The 24,830-nt window shown below is 38.7% G+C and overlaps 1 protein-coding gene across 12 annotated transcripts in view; it reads right to left on the bottom strand.

Annotated features, from left to right (window-relative positions):
• Nucleotides 1–24,830, bottom strand: part of NCOR1 (nuclear receptor corepressor 1) — a 211,728-nt gene that overhangs the window by 185,888 nt on the left and 1,010 nt on the right. The gene's annotated exons all lie outside the window — the stretch shown is intronic.

Below are 24,830 nucleotides of genomic sequence, written 5' to 3'. Positions count from 1 at the left end.
CAAGAATTCCAAGTCCCTCAAAATGATTTAATAATAACTTCAGCTATGGAGGAAAGTCACTCAGCATTATTTGTGGATCTGCCTATTATTTTCAAATGTTTTTTAAAACATTCTCTAGAGCAAAAAAAAAAATCAACTTAAAAATGTAAATCAAGGTACACATGCATTCCACATTCTGTGGAATCTGTCAATAAATATAGAATATATATAGAAGAACATACAATTCTAGTTTCCAACAGAAACTTGAGCTCACAGATCAATTTACAACATGTCACTTCATTTCAATAAGCACCAATCTATCGGTAATACCTTAATAGGCATTATTGGGATTTAAAAAAATAAAAAGATGTTATTTGAGACTTAAGAGTTTAGTAGTTGGAAAAAAATAGAGAGACAAACACACATACCTATACATATACATGTATATCTGGATACTCTTTCTTTGTCTCTCTCTGAAAGTCACTGAAGTAATAAGTGTGTGTTCCTAGACAAAGTCTACCTAGAAAGGAGTTACAGACACCAACCAATACTGTGAGACAAAGTGAAACAAGACCCAGGAGAGGTAGAAACAAAATGCTCAGTGTGAGCATGGAAGGGAAGATTCCTTAGTAGCTTTGGGGATCGGAAAAAGTTTGGTGTGGGGATAGGGTTGGGGCTAGACATGAAGCCAGGGCCCCTCACCTAGGCTCCACGGAGAATCAAGCAGCAAGTATTTCTTAAGAACTTAGTATGTGTCAGACTATGGGGTACCTAAGCACCCCTTAGACTTTTCTTTTCACATTTTTATATGTTTTTCATTTCCAAATATATCTCTTCCTTTACCTCTGCCCAGTAAGCCATGCCTTCTAACAAAGAAAAAGAAAATAGTTCAGCAAAACTAACAAAAAGGTTAATTAAATCTAACAGCCAATGTAATATTCCATACCCAAAGTCACCCAGTTCTGCAGTGAAGGAAGTGAGGTGCATTTTCTCATCTCTTTTCAGGGGCCAAGCTTGATTATTATAATTCACAGTGTTCAGTTTGAGGGGGTTTTGTTCTTTCCATTTACACTGTGCTAGTCATCATGTATATTGTTTTCCTGGTCCTGTTGAATTCACTCTGCATCAATTCAAAAGTCTTCTCAAGCTTCTCTGAATTCTTCATATTCATTTTGTGGGGGTGCAACAATATTCCATTATGTTCACAGACCACAGTCTGTTTAGCCATTTCCTCATCTATGGACACTTATTTTCTTAACAATTCTTTGATACTATAAACATTGCTGCTATTGACATTTTCCTATACATGAGACCTTTCTTTCTGTGTGAGCTCCTCAGGATGTATAAACTAGCAGCAGGATCTCTGGATCAAAGGGTATGGCCATTTTAGCCATTTTTAAAGCATACTTCCAGACTTCATCCCAGAAGACTTAGAGCAATTCACAGCTCTCATTGAGCAACATTTTCATCAAAAATTTGGCAATGAAAACATAAAAGTCATGCTGATTAAATATTCAGATAACACAAATCTGGAAATAATATCACAGGTGGTGAAATTAAAGTTCTAAGTAATCAACAGGCTGAGCTGGGCTGGAACCAACAAGATGAACATACAAAGTTCTACATTTAGGTAAAAAATTCTGTAGTACAGAATCAGACAGGCCTGACTGCAGAGGCTATGCAGGCCTGACCGAGTCGCCAGGAGCCTTCTGTGGCTTCAACAAGAAATCTCTGCAGAATCTTAGGCTACATTCATGGAAATCCAAGTGAACACTCTTAAGTCACGGTAAGAAACCTTCTATGCGCCATTCCAAAAGCTTAAGCAATGACAGCCTCCCACTTCTCCCAGAAATAAAACCCACACTTGGATGTACAACATGTTAGGGCCTTTGCTTAAGACAGCTTATTATTTCAGTCACCACTTTAAAAAAACAACAACCAGTATTACACTCAGTTTGTTTTACTGACCTTAAAACAACTTTTATCTATTTACAAAACTCAAATCTACCCAAAAGACCAAAGACCTACTGCCACTGAGGATGTACAAGGACCAATTCTGAAAAAAAAAATCCAAAAAGGGGGCCCCAGTCTCCCAAACAGGTTTTGGAGAATAACTTCACTGAAACAACTGAACTTTATGAAGCCTCCCAATCAGACAGCACTCAGAAGCTCAACTTAATAGTTCACAACCCCTGAAATCTTTTTTTTTTTTAACTATGCTCCAGAATCCTCTTCCTGCTGGACACTCCCTCTTGCCCAAAGCTCACACTGGAAGTACCCTGGGCCTATGCAGCCTCTCCCTCTGGCTGAATGGCTCCATCTAAGGAGGACCCACAGGTCTCCATTACTCTCCAGACTTTCTTTTTTTTTTTTTTTTTAAGCAATTGGGGTTAAGTAACTTGCTCAAGGTTACACGGCCAGTTATTTCCGGGTGTGGTGCTGAGTATCTGAGGCCGGATTTGATCCAGGTCATCCCAAAACTGGAGCCGGTGCTCTTACTCGCTGAGCCACCTGGCCGCCCCTCTCTCCAGACTTTCTTTACTTAGATACCTGCTAGGTGTTTTCTTCCCTGAAGAGAATGTACATAAGCTCCCTGAGGGCAGAGACTAGATTCCTGTCAGCTAATTCTGTAAAGGCAGCACAGAGAGTGGCACACAGCAGGTTCTTAAGAAACGCTTGCTGCCTGACTCTCCAGGTAGCTCAGGCCCAAGCCCCTCCCTATGCCAAACCTTCCCTGATGCCCAAAGTCACTGCAGAGCTTTCCTTACCACTCTGCTGAGTATCCTGTTTCTGCCTCTCATGTCCAGTTTTACTTTGTACCCAGCATTAGTTGGGTCTGTAACTCTCTTCAAGGAACAATTCTGCCTCCTTGTTCTCTCTCCCAGGGATTCACCCTGCAAGAACAGGTCTGGAGAAAGCCTTTCCTTGCTCTAGGGAGTTCCTCAAGAGCAAAGTTCCCTCTCCCAGCACAGGCCTGCAAGAACTCAGAGCCTTGGAGAACTGTCTTGGTGCTTGTTTACCTCAGTATGCTTCCCTCCCTTTGCTGCTCGGCCTATTTAGTGCCCCTACCAGGAAGGCCCAGTCAAATCCAACACACCTTTCAAGGCTCACTTCAAGCCCAACTTTCCATATGAAGGCTTCAGTCACCACAAGAGTCCACAATGATCTCTCATTCCTCTCTACTCCCGATTGCATGGGCTTTCTTAAAATTCACTTCCCATTTCCCACTTATAGTCTTTCATTGTTACCTAAATCTTCAGATGTCATTTTCTCAATGACCTCATAAGTTTAAGAGCAGAAACCATGTCTTATTTTTCTGTACTTTTCTTCATCCCTAACATAAAACTCAGTACAATATGATACACAGAGTAAACACTCAAATCAGTAGCTGGTGAATTAATAAGATTTTTAACAAACAAAATTAAGAAAGTAAAATGCCCTGAGAACTATTAATTTATTTTACACAACAAACGTGTATGTCCCTACTAACGCTTTCACATCCTTTTGGCAAAAGCAAAATCAGAGCCTGGGAGAAGTTGTAAAAGCAAAGCAGAATGACAGCTAGGCACTTTCTCTGACATCTTCCTACCAAGCCCTCTCCCTTGAGACCAAAGGAAAATAATAAAATCAGGCTGCCAAGGAATCTTCAAGGTCTAAGGGGCCTGTCAGCCCCCAGTTAATCTCCTATTTACCAAGGACAACCAAGGCCTAGAGAACATCCTTGGCTTAAAGTAGTAACTGTAGTTACTGTAGTAGTTACAGCAGTTAGTAACAGACCTACTTCTAAAACCCAATTCAGGTTTCTCTCCACGAGGCTACAACACATCTTAGCTAGAACTGGCCTAGCTATGTATTTCCTCCATGGGATGAGGGCCATGTGACAAAAGGAAAGTTCTTTTCAACTTACATTCTATTCCTCTGCTCACACTTATCAGTGAAAGACCAAGAAGCCTTGATGAGACAGGGGAGGCCGTGTAGTGGAGGGCAAAGAATATTGAACCAGGACTCAGTACCTGAACTCACCTGTCATTCCAAGCCATGTGACCTCAGACAAGGCACTTGGACCCTGTACGATCAGAGCTTGGTTAGAGCTTTGATCCTGTAGGATCAGAGCTATAGAGCTTTTTCTAAACTATAAAACCTTAGGTGTTCAATCTGCAGATAAGGAAACTGAAGCCCAGAGACCCATTAGTCAGACAAGCAAGCAATAAGCATTTATTAAATGCCTTCTGCATGCCAGGAAGATGCTAAGCACTGAGAACACAAAGAGAGGCAAAAGGTAGCCTCTGCCCTCACGAAGTTTACAATCTAAGGGGGGAGGGGGGAAATACCACGCAGACAAATCTATACAGGCAAGCCATATACCGGATAAATAAGAAAGAGATGACAGAAGGTTGGGACAGGCTTCCTGTAGAAGGGAGATTTTAGCTGTTATCAAGTGCCTACTATGTGCCAGGGGTTGTGTTAAGTGCTTTTTACAAATGCTATCTCCGCTGACCTTCACAACAACTGTGAGGAAGGTGCAGTTATCGCTGCTTATATAATAAGCAATATCCCACTGTAAGAAGCAGAGTCAGATTTGGAGCCCAAGGCCTCAGATTCCAAATACGGTATTCTGCCTTTCTACTGCCCCACACTGAAAGCTGGATCTCAGTTTTTTCATCTCTAAGATGAAGAGTCTGGACCAGATGAGCTGTAAAGTCCTGTCGAAGCCCCTCCTACCACTAGAGCTGACTGTGATGCCTACAACTCATTAGCCTGGGGTGTTTATGAAGATTTCATGAAACATTTTATTTGAAAATATATGACACATCAATACATTATTAGTAGAGCTGTAAAGTGGTCCAACCATCCTAAGAAACTTTAAAAATGCTAAAAATGTCCATAGCTTTTAACCCAGAGATTTGACTGCTAGGCGATACCCCTGGGAGGGAAGGACAGAAAGTTTTAATAATCACCAAGATATTAATGGCTGTACTTTTTGTGACAGCAAAGAACTGGAAACAAAGGAGGTGCCCATCAATTATAGAAATGCTAAGCAAATCATGGTACATGAATGTGATGGAATATTACTAAGTCACAATAAAAAAAAATAATATTAAGAATTCAGAAAAGCTTGGGAACATATGAGACAGTGGAGAGTGAAGACAACAGAACCAGGAAAACAACACATACAATGACTACTGTCATATAAATGGGAGAGAAAACACAAACCAAATAAATGCTGTGCAATTACAGTGACCAACCCTGGCCCAGAAGACAAGAGGAAGAAAAGCACCTCCCTCCTTTCCTGGAAGGGGGGGGAGGGGGGACATGGAGGTGCCGCACATAGCCGGCTTTTGTAGAAGGCGTAGCTGGTGGCTGCTTAGCTCCACTGAACTGCTTTCTCCCTCTTTATTCCTTGTTACAAAGGATGGCTCCCTGAGTGGAGATGGTGGGAGAGATTCAGAAATGAAAGTACTATCAAAACAAAAGATATTAATGAGATAATTTAACAAAAATAAAACGTTTGACACACACAATGCTGGCCAAGGTTTTATGGGAGAAAAAACATACCTTCTTCACACTGTACTAAAACTAAATTCACATGTTACTGGTATAAGGGATAATGACCTGCTTCACATTTTTTCCTCTCAAATACAAAATCAGCCTCTTGCAATTGTGTACAAATGATCTAGCACAACAATCTCAATTTCATATTTTATTTCCTTCTTAAATCTCCCACATAAAGAAATTAAGATCTTCATCCTTTCTAGGCTCTATATAATAGGAAACTTACTGTTAAAGAATAATGGCAGCTTTCCTCCAGCTCTCTCTCACCAGGAAGGCCTAGCTTTTAGCCTACTGTTGTTACATAAAGCCAAAAATATTATCTAGATGCACATTTTCAAGGTGACCAGAGCTCTCTTTACTTATCCGGCAGACATTTACTAAGTATCGGTGCTATCTTGAGAAGTTAAAAATCCTCTTCACCTAGGAAAAGAACAATGCCTTTTACAAACAGTTGTTCTCTTCAAATAAGCAACTACATCAAAGGCTCAAGGTAGAGGAAGAAATCCAGCATTTCTCCAAAAATTAGAAAGCATCCTCCAAACAAAGCCAAGCTGATCACTGTACAACAGATCTGACAGACAATATCAACTTTTGAAAAAGGGGATAAAACTATTCTGCAACAATGCAGGCAGGAGACTATGATAAAGAGTTATCAGAAGTATCCATGAAAGTCACTAGCCTTATAAAAGCTAATATTAGGTAAGGGAGGTCAGCAGAGTCCAAAGAAGACAAGCCCTTGCACCTCAAATAATGAAGACCAATGCCCAGAAACCAAAAACTGTTCATTTATTTTCCCTAATTGGAGAACAGGATTTAACCAGACTGACACTACTACACAGAACACTAACATTACATTCCAACTTCAGGAGAGAGCTTTTATCTTTGATTCCACAGTCATACTTTCATGATGCTTTAAAACATATCACGGGTGAGAAAGACTCCTCCCACGAAGAATTATCCTCTCTAATGGAGCTAGTTTTGAAAAGCAGCAGTGTAGTTGGTGAAATGTCCAGACTCGAAGTAAGGCACCCAACTCAAATCCCACTTCTGCTGTGTTACAATGGGCAAGTGTACCACCTTTCAGAGTCTCCATTTCTTCAGCTATAAAGTGGGATTAATTATTACATTACCTACCTCCCAGAATAACTGTCATGAAAGAACTTAGGAAACTTTAAAACGCTATATAAGTAAGTCATTATTAGAATCTTTTTCCTTTTACTACACAGCAGAAAAGTTCAAATTCCTGCTGCCTCTTTCTAGTGGTCCTATCAAAGCTCAGAAATTATGAGACTAAGAAAGACACCCCCACCCCTCTGGTAGAACACCTTCAAATCAAAGATATGTATGTTCCCAGGGCTCATCTACACCTCTCAATCTGATCAATACAACAATGAAAATGTTTTCCATTATTCTGCTCTGTCAGAACAATTCCACAACCCTTAACATCTCCCTTAAGGAATATATACACAATGTCTAACACTTTATGAAGAAAATTATAGCAAATGAAAAAAATATAACAAATGTTGCAGTGGAACCACAAGATTCAAAATATAATTATATCTTTCTTAAATAGAAATGATAACATTTTATCACTTTAAAGTAACTGACATTCTTATTCCCTTCAAAAATGAAGAAATCTTTTATTCTGACTGTATTTATAAGCCAGAAAATAAAATCAGAAATGAATTATCACCACCCAAGCTCAGAACCCAGTTGAAAATTTCTGATTCCAATAAAGGCTCTTCTAATCATCACTCAGGACCATAAACACTACGGAAGACTACACACTGTGCTTCTTACTACCTATGAGTGATCATTTAACTGAACTGCAGAGATGCTAAAGTGCATTTTAATCATCATCCACGCAGATGTCACCTAAAAGAATGGAATTACTATCATGGAGATAGAAAACACAAATCTTGAGTACAATGGAAAATATCCTCCAAGCTTATCTAACAGCATCAATGAGGGAAGTGACAACACTATTGTCCATCAAGTTGCTCCCATTTATAGTCAGCTCTGTATGTGGGTTCCCCACTTCCCCCCAACCCCCGGATGTTGGAGGATTATCCAAGTTTTTTGACTCTCAGCCCCAGTGAAGACTAAATTTTAACCTCTCCACTGCCTAACACTCATTTCATAATAGGCTGTTTTGCTATGATGGAATGTAAATAACATTAAAAACAAAATAATCTGCTGAATTAACAAATAAAACAAAAACTATTCCTTTAAAAAGATTAACAGAAAAACCATTAGCTATTGATTTTTTTTTTAAAGCAATTGGGGTTACGTAACTTGCTCAAGGTTACACGGCCAGTTATTTCTGGGTGTGGTGCTGAGTGTCTGAGCCCGGGATTCGATCTCCAGGTCGTCCCAACACTGGAGCCGGTACTCTTACTCGCTGAGCCACCTGGCCGCCCCTTAGCTATTGATTTTTAAGAGGAAAAAAGGTGAGGACAACTAGATTACTAAAATAAAATAAAAAGGAAAGGAAATTCACAACAAATGAAGAAATATTAGAAACTATTACACAATTATGTGCCAACAAAACTGAAAATTTTAATAAGGTGGGAAAAGGTTTGCCAAAAAACCCTACACATTAAAAAACCAAGAAATAGATCGTTTAAATTCAATTTCAGAAAAAGAAATTAAACAAAAACAAAAATTAACACCCAAAAGGAAAAAAAAATCAGAACAAAGATTGACTTGGAAATTAATAAATCATTCAAAAACAATTAGCTCCAATATTACATAAATGATTCTCAAAAAGAAGATGGAAAATTATTTCTATAGGTAAATAACTAATATCATCCAAACTAGAGAGAAAGACAAAATAGAAAGGTAGTTATACATCAATATCACTCCTGAAGATATTATGCACAGGATCTTAACTCCAGAACTGGAAGGCCATCTAATCCAACCCCCTCATTTTAGAGATGAGAAAATTGAAACCCAGTGAGGATAAGTAACAAGGACTAACATTTATTAAGCGCCTATGATGTTCCAGGCACTATGTAACACTTTATAAATATCCAACTTGATGCTCACAACCCTTTTTATGCTACAATTATGCCCCCGAAGTATGTTGTTGCAAATCCTTTAGGCTGTAAGCTCAAGTGTGCAAAGTCAGTAATGTGGCTTAGTGAGAAAATAAAAGTGTTGATAAACTTCATGCTGGAATTGTAGTAGCTGTTGGCCTAACGACCAGCTGGCCAGGGACATCGAGGCATCAGCAGCCTCCAGGTTAAATGACAACTCCCCTCTGCTATGCTCTCCTACTCCAAACACCCTTAAGAATCTCAGTCCACAAAACAGACATTGCTGATAGATTATTTCAAGCGGGTACATCCTTTATAATTTCCAGTGTCATTCACCAGCTCATGAAGTACAGACTGTCAGAAGTAATGCTGAGACTGATGTGAAGTGTTCCATCAGCAGCAATTAAGGTCCCAGTGCCTTCTACCTTGGTTTTTAGAAGACAACCGAGAGAGAAGCTTTTGATAGGGTAGTATACAGTACAACTCTCATACTAACATCTAACACAGCAGAAGGTAAGATTCAGGTCAAAAAGTTTTAGTTTTAAGAATTTTATTTGCTGGGGGCAGCTAGGTGGCACAGTGAATACAGCACCAGCCCTGGAGTCAGGAAGACCTGAGTTCAAATCTGGTCTCAGACACTTAACACAAAAACTAGCCGTATGACCTTGGGCAAGTCACTTAACCCCAACTGCCCCTCCAAAAAGCAAAAAAAAAAGAATTTTATTTGCTGTACAGTATTTATGGGACAGTAGATTTCATGTGTTATGAAAAGTGAATATTGCCTGAAATAAATGATTTTTTAATTGAGATGTCAGCATCAAAGGTCAGAGAATTCTATTGAGTTACTAGCAAGAAAAAATATTTTGGGGGTGGCTAGGCGGCACAGTGAATAGAGCACCGGCCCTGGAGTCAGAAGGAACTGAGTTCAAATCTGACCTCAGACACTTGACACTTGCTAGCCATGTGACCTTGGGCAAGTCACTTAACCCCAGTTGCTCTGCCTTCCCCCCTCCAAAAAGAAAAAAATAATGTATATATATATATATATTTTTTTTTACATGTTCCCAATTGTATTTTGCATATCTCATTTTATGAGTTATTTCATGGTTACTGTGCTAGCAAAAAGTGTATATTATCAGAATTAATGTTTTGAAATAAAGAACTGTATTTGGAAAAGTATGTTTTCTAGTGAAAGATTGCAGCTTTTCATGGTCACAGGAACCAAACCTTTCAGAGATGTAATACATCCACATTTGCATTTTTTACTTTCATGTAATTTTCCAGGAATGTTATATCCAAGAAAGTTGAAGACTGACTGTATATCTTTTTGTAGATATTATATGATATTTTATTTAGAGAACCAAGAGGTTCAATTAAAAAAATTAATTGAAACAATTACTAACTTCAGTAGAAGAAAAGAATACAAAATAATCCCACAAAAAAAATCACCTATCTATAGATAACAAAACTCAGAATGAGGAAATAGAAAAATTCAACTTGCATACAATATCTGGGAGTGAATCTACTAAGATGTACTCAAAATTTGCCATAAAAACACTCCACAAAAATAAAGGAAGTCTTAAATAACTGGAGGGAGATTAATGTTTATAGTTGAGTCATGTCAATAAAATAAAAATAATAATAGTACTCTAATAACGTAAGACATTTAACCAAGAAATCACTTTATAGAATTTGGCAAATAACATAATTTGGCAAGAGAAAGAAAAGATAAAGAATCTCAAGAGAAATATTTTTTAAAGAAAGAATGAAATGGGCCTAACACTACCAGATTTTAAAGTAATGTTATAAAGCAGTAAACATAAAAACCAGAACAAGTTAAAAAACAAAAGAGCTGATAAAATAGAACAGAGTAGGGAAGGAAGACCCCGAAGCAATCAAACACAGCAGCCTGGTGATCACTAACACCAATTACTGGGGTACAGCCTCCCTGTTAGACAAAAACTGGTAAGTGATATGGAAAGCAGTTTGGCAGAACTTAGACCAACCACATTTTGCAACATGCGCCATAATACGATTCAAATGAATACCTGATCTAAATATAAAAGGTCACAATCATTTAAAAACCAAATGAGAATAGAATATATATCTTACACAACTATGACAAGGGAGAGAATTCTAAACTAAACTAAAGATAAAAATGATCAAAAGAGAAAATTTTAATTACATAAAATTGAAAAACTTTTGTATGAACATAGACAATATAACCAAATTGAAAAGAGAAGCAGTTAACTGGGAAAAATATTTGCAGTAAATCCCTTTCATAAAGTCCTGATATACAAGGTACATAGAGACCTGACCTAAATATATAAAAACAAGTACTATTTCCTAATAGCCAAAATATGCAAACAAGAAAAGTCTAAACTATTAACAAACATTTGAAAAAAAAATTACAAATCACTAATAAGACAAATGTAAATTAAAAACTGTAAGGTCTTATCACATGCCATTAATCAAGTTGCCAAAGATGACAAAAGACAAACATGGTGAAGAGGGGAGGGCTTTGGGAATGTAAACACAGGAAAGTTTTTCTAGCAATGTTGTAAATTGGTCTCTGGTGAACAATTTACAATGATATTCAAAAAGTCACTAAAAATCTATATACCCTTTGATAACAGCAATATATTTATTAGGTATATAAACCCTAAGGAGGCCAAAGACAAAGATGAGAAAAGTCTTACATGGCATGTATAAACATATTTATAGCAACATTTTTGGGGGGTAGTAGCATAGAACTGGAAAGAAGATATGTACCTCTCAAATGGGGAATGGCCAAAGAAAATGTATTGACATACAATGGCACAATAAGGAATGAGAAACATGAAGAATTCAGAGAAACGTGGGAGACTCATGAACTGGTAGCAGAGGGAAACAAGCAGAAACAGAACAATTCCCAAGATGACCATAATGATGTAAAGGAAAACATTAAAAGACTTTAAAATATAATCAATGCAGTTACCACCCAAGACTTCTCAAGCCTAAAGGAGCAAAATGGGGCAGATGCTTGCAGAGATGGCCAATTGTTTTTCTTACCTATACCTGTTACATGGAAAAGGTCTATTGGAACATGACAAATCAGTAGGAAATGGCAGCAATTTTTTTTAAAAAGGAACATCAATATCACTTGTTTTAAATTGCTGCTTTAAAAGTTTTTGAAATAACAAAAACTGGATTGCTAGTACTACAGAGTCCCCCATTACCAAAAATAATCATGATTTTGCTGCATCATGTTAAATATTATTATTATCTGAGTTAATTAATTCCTAAAGCAGCCACCTGGAGAAATGGCATTGTTTTAAACTGGTTGTAAATACCTACTAAAAGTGGTACTGGTACATAGTAATGACAAAACTATACAAAGGGACTAATTAAAATAACAGTTTGATGCTTGCATATCATAGTCAAGTTTTACTAGAAGTGAATTAGTGGGAGGAGAGAACCATCCAGCAATGAAGTTAAACCCCACCATTTAGAGATGGTTTTAAGAGGGGAAATTTCAGAGGTAAGCATCTTAAGTAAGGCAGGCTCAAAATGAACCACACTCTTATAGAGATTTGGAATATTTTTATGTCATGGACCTCTTGAGCAGTTAGGCAAAGCTCATGGACCCTTCTCATAATGTTTTTAAATAAACAGAACATATAAAATTATAAGGGAAACCAATTATATGGAAAAGTTCCTGAACACCAGGCTAAAATCCACCAAACCACCAATCTCCTAAGGTCTTTGTAGGCCAGATCATGATCCAAAACTAGATCAGTTCTCCTGACCTTGCCCTAGTTTGGGCTCCAGAAATTGAGGTCAAACAGTATCATTCTGAGTGAATTCTCGTCTTGTAAAACTCAGAAATTTTTACTAATTTGAAACTATCAAAGTTTTCTTTTGCAATAAAATGAAATATTTTTCTCCTTTTTTTGGAAAGATTGATATGGGAACTCTGGTTTTCAATTTGTTTGACAGTATCAACTTCTCAGTTTAAACAAAAATATCTATCTCCTCAATCTGGACTGAGTGACCCGGAAAGAGTTGAGGAAATCTACCTCTACTCTGTGATTCTAAGGTAACATTGTGATTGTGTGTCTATGTTAGAGGCAGGGAAGATACATGGACAAGGAAAGCTAGACCACTTTTAAGCTCCCAGAATAAATCTTCACTATAGTTTTGTAATATTTAAGTAATTTTTGATCAGTTAAATGGGTACAAAATATATTCCAAAGCTAAATGAATGCCTTTTGTATAATCTACACCTCTGCTCCCCTCCTTTGGCACTCACAGAGCACAACACATATAGAATTTTTAAATTTCAACTATCAAACACAAATTTGAAGGACTCATTAACAGTGGCTAGTGAACCTAAAATGAGACCTTACATAATAACAGAGACTACTTCAGGTAATTAGGCCAAACATAATATACCTAATATGACAGATGCCATATCCAGGGGTGGCACAAGTGACCTGGGTTCAAGCTTCAGCTCTATCTCTACTTAGCAATGAACTTGGATAGTCCCTTCACCTCTTCTGGTCAATGGGGCTAATGAGCCTAGACTTTCTCAACCTCATATTACAGTGTTCTGCAGATCAAATGAGACCATATACATCCATGTGCTTTAAAAAGTATAAAGCACTCAAGATATGCAAGCTAGTATTAGTAAGAAGTGTACTAAGGGGCGGCCAGGTAGCACAGCGAGTAAGAGCACCGGCTCCAGTGTTGAGAAGACCTGGAGATCGAATCCTGGGCTCAGACACTTAGCACCCACCCAGAAACACCTGGCCGTGTAACCTTGAGCAAGTTACTTAACCCCAATTGCTTAGGGGCGGCCAGGTGGCTCAGCGAGTAAAGAGCACCAGCTCCAGTGTTGGGACGACCTGGAGATCGAATCCCGGGCTCAGACACTCAGCACCACACCCAGAAATAACTGGCCTTGTAACCTTGAGCAAGTTACTTAACACCGATTGCTTAAAAGCAAAAAAAAAAAAAGTGTACTAAGGGAGAAAGGTGTGGGATGCTGGCGAAAAGGACAAGCAAGTTGGTATCATGAATATGTAAGTTTTCTGTCAAGTATCAAACTGAGTCTTACAAAGGGGTGGTGGTGGTGTTGGTGGTAAAAAGCCACAAAAAAGAAAGAGCTTAAACCACAACCCTACATGTAGAACACAGAGAAGGCCCAACAGTACCAGCTTAAAGACTCAATCTCATAAAAATATCTATGTTCAGTTGGCCCAGGGATTCTCTTTACATGCCTAAAAAGAACAAAGGTTTTACAATCAATATCATTATTTTCTTTAGATAACTCTAATGACAAATTTTTTCATTCATTCATTAGTACTAATTAATTCATTTTACACTAGGATACATCATGGCATATTAGAAGAATCAACCGTCAGAAATAAAAATTGAAAAATCTAATTATAAGAGACAGTTTTCTAATGTTCAAACCAAAATCTACAATCCCATCTCTTCTCCCTTTCACTGCCAAACTTCTAGAAAAAGTAATCAAAATCACTGCTATGAATCAATAATTCACCAATTACAAACAAAACAAAACAAAAAACACTACCACCACCAAGGTTTTAACTAAACTCAGCCCTAGTAACTTTCTTCAGTCTTAGATTAACTTTCCCTTCCTCTTCTACCCAAATCAGGCTGTCGGATGTGAGCTCCCCTGATCCCCAAACCTCACTGTATCTTTGTCCATTCTGTCATTCCCACCTTAGAAGAAAAAGGAAGTCCCCCCTTCCTTCCCATTATCCCTTCCTAACATGTTATTTGTCCACTCTATCCTCTTACCTCCAAAAAGACCTTGATTTCACATTAAATTCATCCTTTCTGTCCTAATTCAGCTTCTCCATTTGGCTTCATATCCTCTGGCAGGAGCCCTATGTCTCGGGTATCTTCATTTTACTCACACCCACACCGCCCCCTCCCCACCCTCTCTCATATACTTCAAACACCACTGTCTTTCTTCCCTTTCCTCCCAAAATTCTAGGAAAAAAGACATGGACAATCCCTCCCTTTATCTGCTTACCCTCCACTCATGCCTCTATCTCTAATGATCTGTTTTTTGTCCTCAGGGCTCCACTGAAAGGCCACTCCAAGACCACGGTACTGCCAACTACACACAAATACAGAAACATTGACTGCTGGGGGTGAAAGGCACCTGGACAAGCATCTAAGTCTACCCCTTTATTTTATAAATAAGGAAAACATGATGATAAATGAGGAAAACCCAATGCTGCAAAGCCAAGTAGCAGCTGAACCAGGACTACCCTTTCTGGTTCTTAAAGCAGTCTCCCAGTTCTTTTCCTACCATCCATCCAATGGCCTAGTTAGTTAGGCCACATCATCCTCTGACAATCCTTGATCCTCTCTGCTCCTGTTTTCCAAGATACCGAATTCTCCTTGAATTTAGCCTCTATTAGACCCCTTCAAAGTAGGTGTTTTCCAAGGCTGTTTGGTCCCCATTCTGATAATCTTTCTTGGTGATCTTTTCACCCAACATCCCATCTCTCACCTCCAGGAATTTTTCCTGACTATTCCCCATTCCTGGAATACTCATCCTCCCTCCTCTATCTCACCTCCTATAGCTTCCCTGGCTTCCTTCAGCTAAAATCCTTCTTCTGCTAGAAGTCTTCACCAATCTCAGTGTCTTCCTTCTGTGAATTATTTCCAATTTATCCCATGCACATCTTGTTTGTAAATAGTTGTCTGCATATTGTTTCTTCCATTAGACTGTGAGTTTTTTTTAAACCAGAGACTATTCTTGTGTGCCCAGCACATGTTAAGTGCCAGTAAGTGCTTGTTCCTGCTCAGGGTCACAGTGTCTAAGTCAGGACTGGAGCAATCCCAATCAGACCCTCTATCCAGGATGCCACCTTGCTATCTCGATGGAAAGAGGAAAAAAAAGGAAACTGAATGCTAGGTGATGATAATGACCAGATTTGGCCAGAGGGAATAGATGAGAAAACGCACCTGTCCTCTTCTTTGCAGAGAAGGGGGACTACAGCTATAGAGCACTGTATATACTATCAGACGTGGTCGAGGTATTGATTAATTTTGCTAACCCATTTGTTTTCTCTTTTGTATTTTTTTTTTCAAATCAAACCATTGGGTGGGGAAGAGATATTCAGAAAGGAAGGCGATGTAAAACAAAAGATAATCCCTTTTAAAGAAGTTATTTAATTTGATGTTTTAAAAATCCAAACCTTTTAGATATCATGCTCCTAATGGGTTGGGGTTTTTATTCTGTTAAGAGTACTTTCTGTCAATTTTAACAAAAATGGACACAGCTTAAATCTGAGAATTTTAGTTGCTATAGCTTATATTTGTTTTGATCACGTTTACTAATATTTACTGTGAACGTGCATATATGTATATATATATATAAATATAAAATACAACTTTTTAAATCCTATTTAAAAACAAATTTTCAGGACAGTGTGACACAAGTCAAGGCCCACCTGTAACTCCTTGCAAAAGAAGACACTTATAATGGGCACCAGAAGTCCCTGACAGGGAAATGCACACCCTTATCAAAACATGCTCCTGCGGGCTTCCTTTGGATGAAAACTTCTGTGAATCTGTGTGTGTGCACCCTCTGCCCTCAGGCTTATCCGAACTTCTTCTGTACTCTAAACTATGGGGGGGCATAGGTGATAGTTAGATTGATCACCTGAGTGAGTGTTTCAGTCCTGTCCCCCCCTTCTGGGACCCCAGCAGTGCTTTTCCATTTCCTTCTCCAGCTTGTTTGAGAGATGAGGAAACTGAGGCAAACACAGTAAAGTTAATGGTAGTTAATGACAGCTAGTCAGAATCTGAGGCCAGATCTGAACTTAGGAAGAAGAGCCTTCTTGCCTTCAGGCTTGGCACTCTATCCACTGTGCCACTTTGCTGCCCTCAGTTGAAGTAAATGAGTCACACTGATTTATTCACCATTTCTCAAAGCACAAAGATAACTGGATTTAGAGTCAGCAGCCTTGGGTTAGCATCTTGGTCCTATTACTTTTACGAGTGTGAGTGACCTGGGCCAAGTCAATGCCTCCCTCTGGACCTGTTTCCCCATCTGTACAAAGAGGGAGTTCCACTAGATTATTTTTAAAGTCTCTTCCCACTCCAGGTTCTAGGAGCTTACAAAGGGCGCTGGGGTACACTGGAGAGAACATCAGCCTTGGAGTCTGGAAGCCCTGGGTCCAAATTCTAATCTTGGCATTTGTTTTGTGAACCCTAGAAAGTCACTCCACCTCTATGACTTTGTTTCTTCACCTGTAAAATGGGGAAAACATTCTTACTCTGTGCCTGAGAGCTGGTGTGAGAACCTTAAAAGTGACAGAAATGGGAGTGGCAATCACCTCTGTCTTGGCCTTTCCTCACACTGTTACATACATCTTGGGATATTGCTCCATTCTCCAACAATAGAAATCTTCCTGATGGAAGGTCTTGCTCTGATGTTTCTTCCTCCCTAAACAATGTTTTCCTCATCACCCCCGCCGGAAGGGAGTCTGTCTTTCTGGGAACTCTCCACATACTTTGTTGAGCACACATTTCTCATCGGGAATTAGGGCTAGGTAGAAATTGGATCCCCATTAGACTGTATGTTTTTTGGAGACCGGAGGCCTCTCATCTGTCTTTCTACGTCTCCCAGAACTGAGCAGAGTCAGAGCAGGGAGGTATTTAGTAGAGTATCGAGCTTCCACCATTTCACATGTAACTAACTAGATGACTGACACTTAGTCTCATTCAAAATGGGACTAGAAAAAGGAGACAATCCAAAGTCAAGTTCAAATGACAGCATGCTCAATACTGCTGCTAGTCAGCACCTAAAACGTGGCATGCCCTTAAGAGAAAACTAAGAGCCTGTAGGGGGTTACCTTTGAGTCTGGTGGATGAGAGAGGAGAAATCAAAGGATCTGTGAGTAAAGATGAGAGCTATTTTCTGTGGAACCAACCATAGGCTCCAAGGTATTCATAGCAGCCAAGAACTCTAAAAATAAAATATTTATCTAAAGGTCAACTTTTCCAGGAAACACTAACTCAATGATATGATCTGACTTGATATCACTTAATACATTAGATGTTTATCTGTAACAATAACAAAAGAAAAAGAGCCACAAGAGTTCCACAAATAGCCATCCTAGGCTATAAGAACATGTGCTAGAACAAACTGGCTTTAAAAAATGTTTTTAACCATAATTCATACAGCACAGGATTTAACAATCAATACTACCAAGGATGACACTTTTTTTTTAATTTTAAAAGGGCATTTCCCATCACTGACAGCATGAGGCAATATTTCTGGTACACACTTAATTTTGGTTTGGTTTGGTTTTGTAGAATTCTATCAATGAATACAAGATACTTTGCATACAAATTAACACTAGGTCTAATAACAGTTGACTGAAAATACAAACACTATGATAAATAATGTGTATATACTTGTTCTATTTCATCAAGACTCCAATAGTTTTCTGTTTAAATTGCCTTTTGGTGATTTCCAAGAACTACACTCATTAAGCTGCTACTTACAGTACATCTTCAATAATCATGCACTAGCACAGTAGGTCTCCAAGTATGGTTTCCCAACCCCCCTCTCCCCAAGGGTTCCTAAGACCCTTTCAGGGCATCATGAGGAAGGTCAAAACTATTTTTACAAGAACTAAGATGTATTTTGCCTACTAAAACATTCTCTCTTTTCCAACTACATATGAGGCCAGATTTCCTTTATGCACTTCAACCAAAACACCACATTGCAGCCAACTGAACGAAGAAGCAAATAGGAGAATCTAGGTGATTTCTATTAAGCCAGAGTGACCCAAGGGTGGGAAACCTGTGTCCCTGTAGGTCCTCAAGTGCAGCCCTTTGACTGAGTCCAAACTTTTGTTCTGTGAAATTTGGATTCAGTCAAAGGGCCACATTTGAGGACCTATAGGGCCACATGTGGCCTCTAGGTCACAGGTTCCCCACCCCAAGCCAGACATTCAAGAGATTTGTAAAACTATGTAAAGTGATGCATTCTTCTCACTAAAACTTTTGTTTTAGAAAATAGTTATCCTTTATAAAAATAGGTTATGTTAACATGTAATGAACTTGCTATTTTCAATGGAAAAATTTTAAAAATGTATCCATTTTAACTTCTAATATGGAAAATATCAGAAAATAATCCACATAAACAAAAGTGTTTTACATTTAAGTGGGTTATATCTAATTTTCAAGTGGATTATATCCAATTTTAAAAGGTATAGGGTCTTGAGACTAAAAAGTTTGAGAACCATTGTGCTAAGGAATTTTCCAGGGCTATTAAACCAGTGTCTTCAAATACAAGACTCTCCACTCGTTTTAATGGCATGAAATGGTATCTGTTATTTAGCTGGATAAGTGGCAAAGAAGAAAAAAGAAAACTGCTTCACTTTAATATTTACTTGAAAATATCAATATACAAGAAGCAAATTCACTCTTTGAAATGTTTTAGGAAGGAGGCATCAGATGAACTTCATTCTTATCTGAAACGCACACAAGAGGACTGAACATACACAATCTGTTATAGAAAAACATCAAACTCAAGAGGAAAACTCAAACTTTCCCTCAAGATGGGGGAAGGCTGGGGGGGGGGGTGCGGATTTATTTGGCTGAGTTAAGATGGAGAATAATACCAGAGTGGCAACAGTCACAAGTAAAAGAAACTTCATTATCCTGAAAGATGGATTAAAAATGGGATGGGGGTGGAGAAGAACCAGACCCTAAGGGAGGTATCTCAAACTGCCTGCCAGACAATTGGATAATGGCTACAAACTGCAGTGTATGAATGCAATGGAATATTATACTGTGCCATAAGAATTGTGGAAAGAAGCTACTTCAGGAATCCTTAAGAGTATGAACTAAGAAGAATGAAGTAAATAAACCAGGAGAACAATGTATACAAGGACAGCAACACTGTAGGGAAAAACAATCAAAAAACCTTCAGAACTCTCCTCAAAGTTACACCCAGTCCTGGAGTGGAGGAATGATGGACAGACACGAGTTTCTCTCATGGCCACTGGGTAGATCCATTTTGCTATACTATATTTATTAGTTAAAAGGACTTTCTTTTTCTTTCCTTTAGTTTTTAATAGAGGCAATGGGGTTTGGTTAGCAATAGTGATGCCCCATCCAAATGGCCACTATAATTTTTTTTAAAACACAAGAGACAAGAACAGAAGGATATTCAGAAGACAGTTTGGAAAAGAACACGTAGAATTTATTATACACACACACATTTAAAGCAAGCAGAGTGAAATGGAGACTAAGGTTTCTTACAGAATCCTCTTCCTGTGTTCTTCTCTGTATATGGAAATCTTTTTGTATGTGTTTTAAGTTCAGAATTTTTTCATTTAAAAAGAAAGAAGAAAAAGAGAGAAAAATCTTTAAGACTCCCCAATTCAGATGCCTGTTATCAAAAAATACTTTTTACTATCCAAGACCAACAAAAAGTTAAACTGTAGACATTACAAACGGGCATTTCTATATGGAAATAAGAATAAAGTTCATGATCTTGTTTGCTACTTATCAAGACCCTGTCTGCCTGTAATAGTAATGGAATTTAAAGATCCCCCTGTATTGGCTTAGTTTTCGGGTTGAGTGTTAAAACCCAAAGCTTGTGAGTCCCTCTTGTGGGATGGACTTGTTGATGTGAAAAGAGAGGGCTGAACTGGGAGGAGCTGGTGCTGTGGATTAAGAGAGGCAGAAGAATTTTTGGAAGAAGCATCGTGGAGGCAGTGAGAGAGAAGACTGTTGAGGGCCAGTTCAAGCTGCCCAGGACTTTTAAGAGCTGCCACCTGGAGCTGCCAAGGACTGAGGAGACATGGCTGTGATGCTGGTACTTTTGTCTGTCTGTTTTGATGTTGTTTTGCCTGATTTGTCCACTAGTGAAGAACAGTGCTGTTGTTGCAGAGGTCCTGGAACCTTGCTCTAGGTTCAGAGGTCCAGAGACTGTTCTGCAGATAGAGAATGAATTGCATCCACTGGTGAAGGACAGTGCTGTTGTTGCAGAGGTCCTGGAACCTTGCTGTTCGTTCAGAAGCCCTGAAGAAGGATTTTCTTGTTGTTATGTTTACAGAAATCCTGGAAGAGGGTCTTGCTAATGTTTTCAGGGGTCCTAGGACTGTTCTGCAGACAGAGAATGAATTAATGAGGACCCTGGCAATGTATCTTGTGGCCTTGTTAAGCTTTGTCTCCCCAGGAACAGAGATTGCAGAGAACTTGCCTCGTGTCAAGATGAAGAAAAGACCTCCATTTGGGTATTCAATGCAGTGAAGATATCTTCACCTTGTTGTTACTCAGGGGTATATGGCCTTTGTGCTCTCCACTGCCCCTTCGGAGAAGATGCTTGATATACTGATAATTGTAATTCAGTTGTGATCCAGGGGTGGGAAACTTTTGACTTTTTTGTGCTCTGTAACTGACCAAATGAATGTACTTTGTTTATGATTGGAAACTAATCTCCATTTGAGAAGAGGGTCTTTGTGATTGACTAAATGAATGTACTGCCCAGTGGTGGAGTAGTACTTGGAAATTATTGAATTACACTTGGTGAATGCTGTATTTTGATTTTCTCTGTTCTTCATTTGTCACTGAATAAAATGGAAAGCGGCTATGCTGGTATTTTGAACCTTTGGAAGCTGCCTTTGCTTGGCATTACACTGCCTCAGTTTCCTCATCTGTAAAATGAACTGAACTACTGCAAGAAATGACAAACCACTCCAGTATCTTTGCCAAGAAAATCCTAAATGGGGTCATGAAGAATTAAGACACAACTGAAGACTGAACAACAACCAAAATCAAGACCACTACACAGTATGAGAAAAAATAATTTCAATATAAAATAATTTAGATTGTAAAATGTAAAACCAGAATCCCCCCACCCCAAAAGCAGACAATCCTTTTACTAACTGTGCCAAAACTCAAGGAGTACAAACACATGAATAGTTTGAATAAGAGTCTAATTCAGACAGCCTCTTTGGTCTAAGAAGGGATATTTTAAATACTAGGTTGAATAAGTCTTGATAGTGTGATCCTGACATTTCACAACCAAACTTTTCTAGGTCCAAGTGACCTCAACATTTTTATTTAATGTTTCCTTATAAACAAAAGCAGTTAAAAATTAAGCAAATCAAAGCACTACAGCTACTTACCATAATAAGACACAAACAGGCTAAAAATATTGGTAGTATTTCTTTTTGCTCTCCCACATTATTCCTATTCCAGCACTTCAACCATAGTCTGCAGATGACCTTATGCCAGGATTCTTAACCTTTTGCATGCCTCACAGCCCTCTTGTAGGGTCAGGTGAAACCTACAGACTCCTCAAAATAAGGTTTACAAATGTACAAAATAAAATGTACAAAAGATTAAAGCAGACCAAGTCTATTAAAATACAGTTATCAAAATATCTATTTTTTAAAGTCATGCCCCTGGAGGACAGATAAAGAACTACTCTGCTGGGGTTTTCAAAGTCTGTATGTCCATGAGCACACAAGCTTTTGCAGATCCTACCAAGTTGGAAAGGGTTTGAGTATAAGTCAGAAAATAGACTACATTTCCTTACGATTAAATAACACACCCTTAAAAAAAGAAATGTGGACAATTCAGTGACCAGGTCTGATCTTGAACAAGTTCTTTAATTTCACAGTCTCAATTTCCTCATCTGTCAAATAAGAGCACTGGGCCAAGTGACCTTCAAACTCAAATTCATGACCCTATGATATCAAGCCATTCTACTGCTACTCATATCAAACACAAACAGGCCAAAGGATTGATTTTGTTTCTTTTACTTTTCTACAAAGGTCCTCCTCCAAGGCCTCAACCACAGTCTGAATCAAAATAATTTGAGACTGGAAGTAAAGTCATGCATTCACTAAAAATGAACAATATATAACCTGAAAATACATCTACATCAATTTCTTACTCTGCCAAAGTCTCTGACCATTCTACTGGGGGCAACAACATCAAATAAATTTAAAAGCACTTACAAGTAACCGTCCTGATGATAGACAGAAGAACCATCCACCTCTGTCCCCCTCATAAAACCCATCTGTCCTAAATTTTCTTAGCACTGGAACAATCTTTCACCCAACTATACTTCAATGGAACACACATTCTCTCCAAATGTTATATACTTGCTTTTCATAGTAACTAAAGGAAATAAGGTGAAAGCATTAAGGTTTCACTATTTCATCTGAATCTACCTGTTTGTTAAATTAATCCATTCATACCCTAGAGCCACAGCAAAATGGAAAATCCCTATTAGAAATCACCAATAAAGTTATTTTTTTGTGTAAATTCAAATGTTTAAAAGCATTTGTTATAATTAGTGAGACAGCAACTAAGGGGACTACCATAGCACAAGGATGAGAAAAGGATAAGAAACAAGCCTCCCAATGGATTTAATCTTACATACACTAAATAAGAGATTAAAATAGAATCGCTTCTTCAGTAAATTACACTGATTTTTTAATGATGTCTAATAATCCATCAAAAAACAGGTTGCTAATGTTTATATTCAGCTTTATTCATTCAATATTCAATAAGTATCTACTTGTCTACCAAGTGCCAGGTGTTAAGGATAGAGACAAAAATGACACAGTCCTGCCCTTCAGCATCTTATATTCTGGCTGGGGAAGAAATATGTTTACTTATATACATAGAAACAAATATAAATACAAAATATAGAGGATACATATAGATACAGGTTTACAGAGCAAACATATACAAAGGAAATATAAAGAAATGGGAGGGCTACACCAGCAATCCAGGGACATCAAGATAGGCAGGCCTTTGGAGAAAGTGGCCTTTAAGGGGCATCCTGAAAGGCACTAGGAAATGGAGGCAAAGGTGCAAAGGCCTGGAGGCAGATGGTGGAACGTCTAGAGGGAACCAGCAAATGGCCTAGTCTGTCCAGAACCAGGAACAGGTGAAGGTGAACAATGAGCAAGAAGCCTGGAAAGATAAGCACAGGCCAGCCTGGAAAGGACGGCATTTTACAACTGTAACTTTGCTCACTCACTCAACTGATTCAGAGTGGCAGAACTAGAAAACAACTTCATCTGGGTCAACTCATGATCTGAAAAATGAGGAACACAAGAAGGAGAGATCTGGGTAACTTGCTCAGGAGCATTTGGCTGTGGAGTAGTCAACCAGAACCAAGCTCATTCTCCTAAAATTCCACAATACCCCGACAAACAAGTGTCGAAATGAACATAAAGCCTTCCAACCAATCTGGGAATATGTTAACATACTGGACACAGGAAAACTCTATGCTTTGTGACTATCTGCAGGCAATTTAATCCGAGGCAGTTACCACTTTCCTTTTTCTCCCCTCTAAAGCCTTGGTCCCTTCCATGGTCACCAGTGTACCTTTGCAGAATGTAAATTAATGTTACTAACAAATATTAACAAATGATAAATGGGAAGACAGTTCTGTTGATAATATAATTCTAAAGAAATGTGGGATTCTTAACTAGAACAGTTAGTCGAGTCAGAGTTGAGTTATATTGAAGAAACCTTTGCAGTGTTTATTGCATGCAAGGCACCCTGCAAACAGACACAAGGACCTTGCCATTTCATGAGGAAGCCCTTTCAAGGTGCCAAGCTCTCATGGCTGAGAGCAACTGGAGGAAACGCATGTATCTTTGGTATATATACTCTTGGTAAACATCGCCCACAAACAGGACACTCCACACCTCTCCACTCAAATCTATACTTCTAAACTCTTTCTACTCCTTTCCAGTTAATCGGATCCTTTTCTCATAAACAGACAAAACTGTGTTTCTCAATTTGTAGGTTTCTCAATCTCCTCTCTCATCCAAAAAAGAAGAAGCTGCACTCACTGACCTGAGACAAAAATTTAAAGGGGAAAAGGGAGCATGCTGCGTTCCCTGGATCCTGAAGACTAAAAACTCCTAGAAGCAAATGCCGGTACTGGCTGGACTAGGGATTCTACGGAACCAGATTCAAAACGTGTTTCAACTAGTTATCTGCGTGACCTTGGGCAAGTCCCTTTCCTTCTTCAGACTCAGTTTCCTCCTCTGTAAAATGACTGATCAGAAGGCATGACCTTCGGGGTCTCTTCCCACTCTAAAATTCTGGGATCTTTGTGATCTCGGGCAAGTGCTTGGCCCCTCTTGGGGCCTCAGTTTCCCTCCCTGCAAAGTGAGGGGATGTGGGTCCCGATGACCCCCATGGGCATCCCTGACCCCTCCCCGCCTAAATCCC

The sequence above is a fragment of the Petaurus breviceps genome, unplaced genomic scaffold (genome assembly GCF_028583685.1).
Source record: "Petaurus breviceps papuanus isolate PSGF00001 unplaced genomic scaffold, PetGlider_PUasm1.0 186, whole genome shotgun sequence".
Lineage (NCBI taxonomy): Eukaryota > Metazoa > Chordata > Mammalia > Diprotodontia > Petauridae > Petaurus > Petaurus breviceps.
The sequence above is the reverse complement of the archived record's forward strand: the minus strand, read 5'-3'. Positions and strand labels throughout refer to the sequence as shown.